The 11,138-nt window shown below is 39.1% G+C and overlaps 1 non-coding gene across 1 annotated transcript; it reads left to right on the top strand.

The window, feature by feature from the left end:
- The first annotated feature begins 8,065 nt into the window (after positions 1–8,065).
- On the top strand, positions 8,066–8,138 carry TRNAF-GAA. The gene has a single exon. It is a non-coding gene; the product is annotated as a tRNA-Phe (tRNA).
- The last annotated feature ends 3,000 nt before the right edge of the window (positions 8,139–11,138 follow it).

Below are 11,138 nucleotides of genomic sequence, written 5' to 3'. Positions count from 1 at the left end.
CAAAAACCAACTCAGCATTGGTTAAAGACCTAAATGAGAATCCCAGAATTATGAAGGCCATCAATGAAAAGATTAGGTCAAATGTGAGGGTACTATTTCAGGGAATACATAGATTACCAAACATTTTGAAAAGTACATAAAGTTGTTGTTGTTGTTATGTGCCGTGGAGTCAGTTTCAACTCATAGCGACCCTGTACAGGGTTTCCGAGACTGTAAATCTTTACTGGAGCAGAAAGCCTCATCTTTCTCCCGCGGAACACCTGGTAGTCTTGAACTGGTGACCCTGAGGTTCGCAGCCCAATTCGTAACCACTATGCTACCAGAGCTCCTTACACACAAAAGTAGACAAAATAAATGATTGGGACATACTAAAAATTAAAAACTTATGTGTCTCAAAAGACTTCACCAGAAGAGTAAAAAGGGAACCCACAGAATGGGAAAATATCTTTTGCAATGACACATTAGACAAGGGACTCATATATAAAATATATAGGAAACTACAACACCTCTACAAGAAAAAGACAACCCAATTAAAAAGTGGGCACAGGACATGAACAGACACTTCAACAAGGAAGAGATAAGGGCAGCCAACAAACATATGAAGAAATGTTCACGATCACCAGCCATTAGAGAGATGCATATCAAAACAACAATGAGATATCATCTCACACCAGCAATAACAGCAAAGATCAAAAAGTAGAGGACAATACATGCTGGCGGGGATGTGGAAAGACTGGGACACTCCTGCATTGCTGGTGGGACTGCAAAATGGTCCAACCTCTCTGGAAAGCAATATGGCGCTTCCTCAGACTATTGGAATAGATATACTTTATGACCCAGCAATTCTTCTACTTGGTATTTACTCACAATAAATACAAGCCATAACACGAGTAGATATATGCACACCAATGTTCATAGCAGCACTATTTACAATAGCAAAAAGATGGGGACAGCCAAAGTGCCCATCAACTGAAGACTGGATAAACAAACTGTGGTACATACACACAATGGAACATTATGCTACCTTGAAGAATAACAAGGAAGCTGCAAGCCACCGCATAACATGAACCTTGAGGACATTATGTTGAGTGAAATTAGTCAGTCACAAAAGGAGAAATATTGCATAGGACCACTACTGTAAAAGATTAAGAAAACCCATACTAAGGGGGGTGGGGGGAGCAGGGATTCTTTGCTGGTTACCAGGATGTGAGGGGTGGGATGAGGGGAGGAAGGGGATTGTGGTGCACAGGACAGGGAATAGACATAGGATAGTTTGGGTGCTAGGGAGGGGGGCAATGCACAAGAAGAGGGAGGTGGAATGAAAGAACAAAGTGGACTGGAAAACAATTAGGCAAGTTTGCATGGGCTAAGTGGGACAGAGATAAATAATGATGTATGCACAACCTTGAAACAACAGGGCTCTGGGAATACAGGGATTGAGACATGGTTGGAATGGGGAAACGGGAGGAAATAATGTTAAGATGCTTAGCCATCTTTTGAATCTTGTTTTCCTTGGCATACCATTATAAAATAGACACTTGACAGGGAGAGAAAGGAATAGCCAGAAATATCACCATAGAAATCTTTTAAGTCTGTCTTCTGCCTATAACTGATTGGAATACCTAAAATGGGGCTCCAACCTGCCCGGTGAAGGAGGCTTCCTGTGTAGCCTCTGCATTACATAAGACCATAGGTGGAATCCTGAACTGCATCCAGAATCTTCTGAGGTGGGAAATTTCCACTCGAAAGGACAAGCAGACTAGCCTAAAGCGGCTAGAAGAACAGAAGGTACTTCTTGAAAGAAAGACCGACAGGAAAAATACAAAACAATATAGGCAGTCCGACTGATTATTACAAGAACAAGTAAGTTGCTCACCCAGGAGACATCAAGACAAGTGGTTGGGTCCCCTCAGGGCAAACCCCCTTCCAAGTCTAAGACTCAATGAGAATACACGCTGTGATTGGTGACCATGTTCATCACCAATAATGGGAAGTGAGGGGAAAACAATGAAATTGCGAGCTAAGTCCTACACCATTCAGTAGACTCTTTTGAACCTGGGTGGAGACCTGGTCGGCCAGAAGTGTGGCAAGACCTGGGGACTCTTGGGCCCAGAGTCAGTGACATAGCCACAGAGGACTAGAGTGCAGAGTGAAGCACCCAGCTGATAAGAAGAGAGGGCATATGCATAAGAACTCCCACACTTGCAGATAATACCTACTTGACCGGACTTCAATGGCTGGATGATCAGAGCTCAACTAGAAGAAGAAAGAAGAGGGCAAAAAAGTAATCTGATACAATTTGATAAACTTGACCTACACCTATGGATGCAGTAGCTCAAAAGAGGGAACAAATCTTTACAGCGAGGATCATTCCCACCCCCTCCACACACAGAGTAGACAGGGATGGGCAACTTGGACATTGGCTACCCAAAATGGGGCGGGGGGAGAGGGGCTACAAAGGCAAGAAGTGACTGGCTTACAAGTTTTCAAGAGGGAACCTAGATCCAGAGGGTGTGGAGGAAGGTAGACTCTCCACTGAGTAGTATCCAATCTGTCGAGGTGGGGCTGATGAAAGGAGATGCAGCTAGGTCTCTTGTGATACAATAGTGAATAATTATTATCAGGACTGATTGTGAGGGTTAGAAATGGAAAGGTAGAAGTTTTGTACAAAAAGGATGGGACCATCAAAAGAGAAGAACGGAGAGCGGGACTCTACCCAGAGAAACAATGATGCCAGAGATGGAGACAGAGACAATGACGTGGAGAGATGGAGCAGCTGGGGACTCTAGGCCCAGAGAGGGCGAGGGGTTGTGTGCTGACAACCGTGGGACAGGCTTGCAGGGTATACCCTTTGATTGGTTGATGCTGCATGGAGGAAACAATATACAATAGGATGAATGTAAAGCTAATGTTCTCCCATGTAAACTATCACATAATTCACAATAAAACAATATAAAAAAATCTATATTATCTCTTTACTTACCAAAAGCGAACACTAAACAGAAATGACTAGAAATGTGTTCTTTCTTCCCTTTTCTGCTATCTTTTTGTTATTTGTTTTAAGGTATGCATGAGTCATGATATGAAAGTCTGGCAAACAGTTTTCTATCTTCGTACAGCAAGACTGATTTTTAAATAGTGCTTTATTAGCCCTTTCCTGCTCCTTGTATCCATAAAAGTTCAGTTAACAAGGAGGAAAGCACCAACGTAGTCCAGGCAAAGTACATTGTAAGTGATTGTTATTACCAGTACTAATGAAGAGTTTGGAGGATCCATCTAGGAGAAAAGGGATACGTACTCTCTTTTTCTGGTAATCTTAAATCATAATTTTATCTGCTCGCTAGAGAACTACATCGTACAAATTCAGTTAGTTTACTGTATAAAGGGCTTTAGAACCTTAGTAGATATTACTTAAAAATAATATTTGTAGCTTTCATTTTTATTTTGTTATAAATACAAAATAGACTGACATCCTAAATTTTTATTACAATTATATTGTAAAGTAGAAGAGCCATATGAAGTAATAGAAGCTATAGTTTAGGATTATACCATTTTGTCACTTGGAGAGTTTACAAGTTGTTCATGGTTTAAAAAATATTATGCTATCCTGATAGAGTCCTGGTGAGGCACTGTATGATATGCACTCGACCTCAAGGTTGGTTTGAACTGCAAAGTTGGAGGTTGAAACTCATCAGTCACTCCTTGAAACCCTACAGAGGTCTCTATGAGTCAGAACCAACTTGATGACACTTAACAACAACATATCCTGATATATTATCAAGGGGTTAAGAATATTCTCCTTATTTAGAGTTCACACTGCTTTTGGGAGGGATATTATTTTAAAATTTTAATCAATATTATATCTCAATTAAATTACTTTTTAAGACTAAGAATCCCTTCCCTCCAACGGATTTTATTTTATTCCTAATTGTAATTTGAACAGAGACAGTTCTCTTACATGATAAATGCTGTTTCTTTTTTCTCCTTCACCTCTCATAATCATTTTATGTACCATGACATGGGTAATGAGATTAATTTCCCCAGTCAAGAAATCTTTCATTACTTATAGTTCCAACTTATAAATAAGCTATTTCCTTTGTCCTTGTTCAGGTTATAATTACCAGAAATCTGGATAGTCTTCATTTATTATAAAATAAAATAACATCCATGCTATTCATTCTCTGTTCTGTTTTTATGAACACATTTTTCATAGCAGAAGAATTTATAATATATACAAAGGAAGAAAGATAAAATTTTTGGTCACCTTTTGTAATTCATGTGTACAAGAATAATGAAATGTTTGCTTTTGTTATAAAACTTGTTTTCACTGAGCCAACTTTCTGTCTCTCAAGTCTAAAACCTAAAAATTTGTGTTGACATCATAAAATTAAGCACATTAAGCAGAATTGCTATGTGCGATTGATCACATTTATCGACTGGTCACATTCATTTCTGTATTGAACTATGGCAGTTAATGAAAAATCGTTTGTTATTTTACCCCCTGACTACTAATAGTGACACTTAAAGTATGGTATTTCTTTAAAGACTTATGCCTCCAAATATTTTTGGTGAGGCTTAATGATTTTCATATGCATTATTTTATGTTACTGCCTTTAAAAATTACTAGTGTATATTGAAGCAGCTCAAAATGATCTTTAAAATTCCTAATTGCAAAACCTGTTACTAACTTTATGTCTTCAGCTCTAGAGTGTATAAAAAATTTCACTACTGCCAGGAGAAATATTCTCAATCTTTGGTAAAAGGGAGAAGGACTTTTTCAGATATTTTTACTCGTTAAATAAAGACATTTATGCTGTTATAATAAAAATTACGTTATTTCTTTGTGGTGAAAACTTTTTTTGAAATTTTATGTAAAACAGTTATTTTCTATTTTTACTCAGATAAAAAATATTTGCACATAAAATGTCAAAACAGTAAAATGAGAAAAATAAAACTATTATATATTTTAAAAAGAGATGCAAAGAAAATTTCAAAGGGCAGCTCAAGAAGACAAAAAGTATTGTAGTGAAATGTACAAGAACTGAAGAAAAAATTCAAGCCTCAACTTGTAGCATTAAGGATTCTGGTGTGGTGCTGTAGGATCATCACAAGGTTGGTGGCTCAAATTCACCAACTGCTCCTTGGAAACCCTATACATGGTTACTATGAATTGGAACTGACCTGATTCACTTAACAACAACAGTGGGAAAGCATGAGAAGATGATGGAAGGACCAGTGTCACTGTACCAAAAAGAATTGATCAATGTTCAACCATTTTGAGAGGTAGCATATGATCAAGTCAATAGTATATGAAGGAAGAAGTCCAAGGTGTACTGAAGGCATTGGCAAGAACAAAGCTCCAGGAATTGATGGAATACAAGTTGAAATCTTTCAGGAAAGTGAGGCAGCACTGGAGGCACTCACTCATCTATGTCAGGAAATTTGGAAGACAGCTACCTGGCCAACTGATTGGAAAAGATCCATATTTGTGCCCATTCCAAAAAGAGGTGACCCAACGGAATGAGCGTAGCCACATAGCATTTGTTCAGTAGGCTCCTCTACAAATACGTGATCATTGCAAACATTTGTCAGGGGAGTAACCCAGAGACCTATGGGGGCCAGTGAGAGCTGAGTAATACGTATGGAACATGGATCAGAACTTTACATAAGTTCTTCAACCATTGGACAGTTTGAATAAATACTAGCTTGTCAGTGCGATTTATTCAAATTTCCCTTCTCAGCCCTATTTCTGGCTCAGACCACTATTTATTTTTGTCCAAGTTATATAACGAGGGAGCCACATTCTTAGTAACCCACTGTCACTCTTCTGTGTTATCTTGCCTACATGAAAAAAGGAAGTATTTTTAGGGTGCGACTTTCCAAAACATTCCTGACTATTCTGGGACTGAAATTGTAACGTCAGAGAAGAAAGATGATAGTGGGGAGAGGGCCCAATCTTCTCTTTGACTGAACTGATCCCCAATCTGATGGACTCATTTCCACGGGCACCATCCTGCCTGGTAACATGGTAAGCAGCTCATCTCTTAAGAGGGTTTTTAATTTTCAGCAGCTGACACAGGGGCCTAGAAAAATACTCTTGATTGTTTTCCCAAACCCCTCTTGTCTCAGGATGTTCAATACATTGGGAGAAAAAACTGCACGCAAGAAACCTCTCTTCTGAAGCTCTCAGGGGCAGGCTAAACTTCCTGGGTTGTTGCTGCTAGCTACCATGTAGTTAGCCCTCAACTCACGGTGACCCCATGAACAATAACACAAAATGCTGTCTGGTCCTGTGACATCCCTATGGCCAGTGGTTGATTGGACCCTTGTGATCCCTGGTGTTTTCACAGGCTTATTTTTACAAGTAGATTGTTAGGCCTCTGCCTTGTCTGTTTTAGTATGTTAATTCCATTAATGCCTGTTCAGCATCAAAGCAACACTCAAGTCTCCTATGAGTGGTGTGACACAGGTGTGTTGGCCAGGAGTTAAACCCAGGTTTCTTGTATGGAAGTTGAGAATTCTACTACTGAGACACCACAGTCCCCTGGATTCCCTTGTTGATGTTGTTAGGTGCTGTTTCCCTCTCATAGGGACGCTCTGCACAACAGTGCAAAGCACTGCCCAGTCCTGTGTCATCCTCACCATCGTTTCACTTTAACCCATCGCTGCTGCCACTCTGTCACTCCATCTCCTTGGGGGTTTTCCTTTTCAATGACCCTCCACTTTTACCTAGTACGTCCTTCTCCAGGGTATGGTGTCTCCTGATAACATGTCTGAAGTATGAGAGAACAAAGTCTCTTCATCCTGGCTTGTAAGGAGATTTCTGGTTGTACTTCTTCCAATGTAGATTTGTTGGTGGCAGTCCTTGGTACTTTTAATATTCTTCTCCAACACCATAACTCTCATATGCATTGATTCTTCTAATGTCTTCCTTATTCACTGTCTAACTTTCACATACATATGAGGAGACTGAAAATACCATGGCTTGAATCAGGTACACATTAGTCCTCAAACTGACATCCTTGCTCTTGAACACTTTAAAGAGGTTTTGTGTAGATTTTCCTAATGCAACAGGGTGTTTGATTTCTTGACTGCTGCTTCTGTTGAGTGTTGATTATGGATTCAAGCAAAACGAAGTGTTTGAAACTTTCTACCTTTTCTCCATTTATATGAAGTTATTCAGTGGTCCAGTGGTGAGGATTTTTGTGTTCTTTACATTGAGGTGCAATCCTTACTGAAAGCTGTAGTCTTTGATCTTCATCAAAAAGTATTTTACATCTTTTCACTTTCAACAAGCAAGGATGTATCATCTGCATATTGCAGGTTGTTAATGAAGCTTCCTCTGATTCTCACACCACGTTCTTCTATTATTTGCTCTCAAGTTGATTCTAATTCATGGTGGTCTCATGTGTGCAGAGTAACACTGTTCCATAGGATGTTAAGAGCACAAGACTACATCATCATCATCAGGCCCATGAGCAGTGGAGGTCTATGGAAGCCAGTATATTAACTCATTTACGTGTCATTATTCTATGAAAAATTAACTACTCTCTGCTGAAAATGTCCACATCTGCTCCAAGGTTCTCCTGTATATTATGTGGTCTCTTTTCCATCCTCTGGTCCACTGCGTGGAGGATGTGTGTCTGTGACCTTTGGATATAATCTCAGGGTTAGTGATAGAAAGAGTTGTATCATGGGAAAAGCACAATGGGACTGTAATAATAGCAAACAGAAGACCTGGTTATATACATGAGGGATTCTGGGAGGTGCCAAAGTTAATGCACTTGACTGCTAACAAAAAGACCTCCATTGAAAACCCAATGGAGAACAGTTCTACTCTGATACACATGGGTCCAAGTTGATAGCAACTGGATTTTTATATTTGTGGGAGGTTGTCAAGGTTTCATTCATGTGTTTGTCTGGAAGCTGTACATATAGCCATGAGGTGGTCTTTGTCACTTGAATGAGGCGTGAGCTTGAATCATGCCTAGAGGTAGGAAGGCTAGTGAGAGTTCAGCTGACCATACATGCTTTTTCTGGTGTGAATTATAGGTTCTTAGCAGTTGGCGAAATAGCTCAGTTGGGAGAGCGTTAGACTGAAGATCTAAAGGTCCCTGGTTTGATGCCGGGTTTTGGCAAGTGCCGCTTGATGTTTGTTTAGAAGTCCTGCTGTGGCGCTGTGGGTTAAAATGCCAGACTACAAAGCCATTTGAACTGCAAGGTCAGCAGTTCAAGCTCACCAGCTGCTCCTCAAAAACCCTATACAGGGTCGCTATGGGTTGGAACCAACTCAATGGCAACTTAACAACAACAAAGTGGAAAATCGACTCTGTAAAGGAAGCTGGATATGGAAAAGATGAAATCTAATAAACTTATGGGTCTTAGAAAAAGGTTGATAAAAGTATTTTTTTTTATTATTTGGATGGTTAATGACGTAGCTTGTTATTGTTAAGTGTCATTGAGTTGGTTCCAACTCATAGTGACCCTGAATGGGGTTTCAGAGGCTGTAAATCTTTTCAGGAGCAGAAATACACATCTTTCTCCCATCAGAGTGGCTGATGGGCTTGAACTGCCAACCTTGTGGTTTACAATCCAAGTGCTTATCCTACAGAGCCACCACACTCTCAGTAATGTAACTAGACACATACAGTATTATGTAGCATATAGTGGCAGAACTTTATGAACCTTCAGGTTGTATTTACAAAATCATTAACTTACATTTTTCAATATTAGGAGGAAATTACAGGTAGAGTTATTTAGTTGGGTTCCATTGATTGCAAGGAATAGAGACCCACTAACATAAGTCCTAGTGTGGTGCTGTAGGATAAGCACAGGACTGGTGACAGTAAGGTTGACAGTTCAAACCCACCAGCCACTCTCAGAAACTCTATAGAGGGTGGTTATGAGTCAGAACTGTTCCAACGGCACAAAACAACAGCAGCAGCTCCAATAAGGATGCGGAGCAATAAAGGCTGTGAAGGTAAATTGAGCTCTCCTGGGGCCTAACTTCATGGAGTCTAGAGTATGGAAGGCGGTTCTGGATTTCGGTCAGTCTAGAGGAGCTCTGGTAGTATAGTGGTTATGAATTAGGCTGCTAACCTTAAGGTCAGCAGTTTGAAACTACCAGCTGACTCTGCGAGAGAAAGATGATACTTTCAAAGATTTACAGCTTTGGAAACCCTGTACAGGGTCGCTATGGGTCAGAACCGACTCGACAGCACATAACAACAACAAGAGCAGCTTAGCTGTAGGAATGCATGGTTTCTCACCCTGGAGTATGGCTATGAATATGACTTGGCTCTCCCAGAATCAGCTAGCTTCCTCTTCATGTACATAGCTCGATCCTCTGCATTTTCAGCTTGTCCAAAGTCCACATTCTCAGCTTCTACATCATCACCTTTTAGTGCTAGCTCCTGCTGCCAAGCAGTTCAGTCTTTTACTTGTCCAGTTCCCCAGAAAAGCATGTGACTAACCCACTTCATCATTTCTTCCAGCCTATTGGCCATAAAGTATGGACACTGGCCAGTCAATGGGTCATTTCATCAGCTGTGGCTGGGAATGTTCAGCAGGAGAAAATCTTTTAGCATAAAATGTGGCAGTAACTCCAATGTAATGGTGTTCATGACTTATTCCTGAAGGTTATTAATTTCACCTTATTTTTGGAAATTATCTCAAATGTAGAAAGTTGCAAATATAGTACAAAGTCTTCTTATAAATCCTGTATCCAGATCTAACCATTGTCAAGGTCTAGTTTTAAATAAATGTGTTAATTAAAATGTATTGATTGCACCATTCCCCTCTGTCTCCTAAACTGTTGCCTTCTCCCTCTTTTGGTAGCGTAGAAAAGCTGTGTTGGGTCAAGTCTCAGAAAAGAAGTTCTAGGAGTGTCATGCAGCTGAATTAATAAATGCAACTCAAAATTGAACCTTTTCTATAAGAAAGGGTGGAATACTGTTGATATTTTTATAGCATTTGACAAATTCACTGCATTCATACATGGAGAAAAGGATATCCCAGGAATCATGAAAAACCATCCCCACAACAACTCAAATACAGGATGAGGTATTTAAAATATTTTTAAATGTATAGTATGCAAAGTTTTAATTTTTTCAATGATAATAATTTACAATAGCAGAACTTTTTTTTTTTTTTTTTTTACCTAAATAATACCTGTGACAAAAGGTATGCAAGCTCTTAAAGGAGAAAACCTAAAATTTTGTTGAAAGAACTTAAAGACATAAAGTGAGAGGTATATCATTATTCTTGTAAAGAAAAGATTGATATCAAAAAGATGCCAATTCTTCCCAAAATGAACTATGCAGCTACAAATAAGATCCCAAAAGGGTTCACTGGTTGGTTGGCAAATATGAAGTGTTTGGTTGGTTAGTGATGTAATGATCTACACTCTATGTAATTAATGCATGTAGAACCATAATGTCATGAATACCAAAGTTATTCTTGGAGAGCAACTGGACATTTTTCTGAGATACAAAGATTGTTAATGGGAAACTCATTAAAAGAGTATTGCATCAGCTCAAGTCATCTAATAGGACAGAAAACTCAGTAACAGACACATACATAAAAGAAACTTGATTCTGGATAAAGACAGCAAGGCAGATCAGTGGAGAAATTATGGCCTATTCAATAAATAATGCTTGGACAAGAGATTATCCACATGCAGGAATAAATGAAATTGGATCTCATCTTACTCCCTACTTTAAAAGTCAACTCTTGATAGATTAACTGTAACAGAAAAGGAAAAACAAATCAATAAAATGTTCAGAACACCATGCAGGATAATAGCATTATAATTTCAGGGTAGAGAGGACTTCGTAAATAATACACCAAGAATATAAATGAATAAAGAAAAGATTGGTAAGTCTGACTACTTTATACTTTTATTTAACAAACACTCTGACAAATGTGAGGAGATAATGCTCAGACTGGAATTACGTGAATATCACAACCAACAATGGATGAGCATTCAGAACGGATGAAGAAAGCTTCTTCCAGAAAATTAGTAGGAAAAGACATGAACCAGTCTGTCATAGAAGATGAAATATAAGAATGAGTAAAACATGAGGAACAAACAAGATGGCAGATTGGGTGGAAGTTCAGTAAAGGAGCTCTGCCAACAA

This window comes from Chrysochloris asiatica, unplaced genomic scaffold (assembly GCF_000296735.1).
Source record: "Chrysochloris asiatica unplaced genomic scaffold, ChrAsi1.0 scaffold00012, whole genome shotgun sequence".
In the NCBI taxonomy this organism is placed as follows: Eukaryota; Metazoa; Chordata; class Mammalia; order Afrosoricida; family Chrysochloridae; genus Chrysochloris; species Chrysochloris asiatica.
The sequence above is the reverse complement of the archived record's forward strand: the minus strand, read 5'-3'. Positions and strand labels throughout refer to the sequence as shown.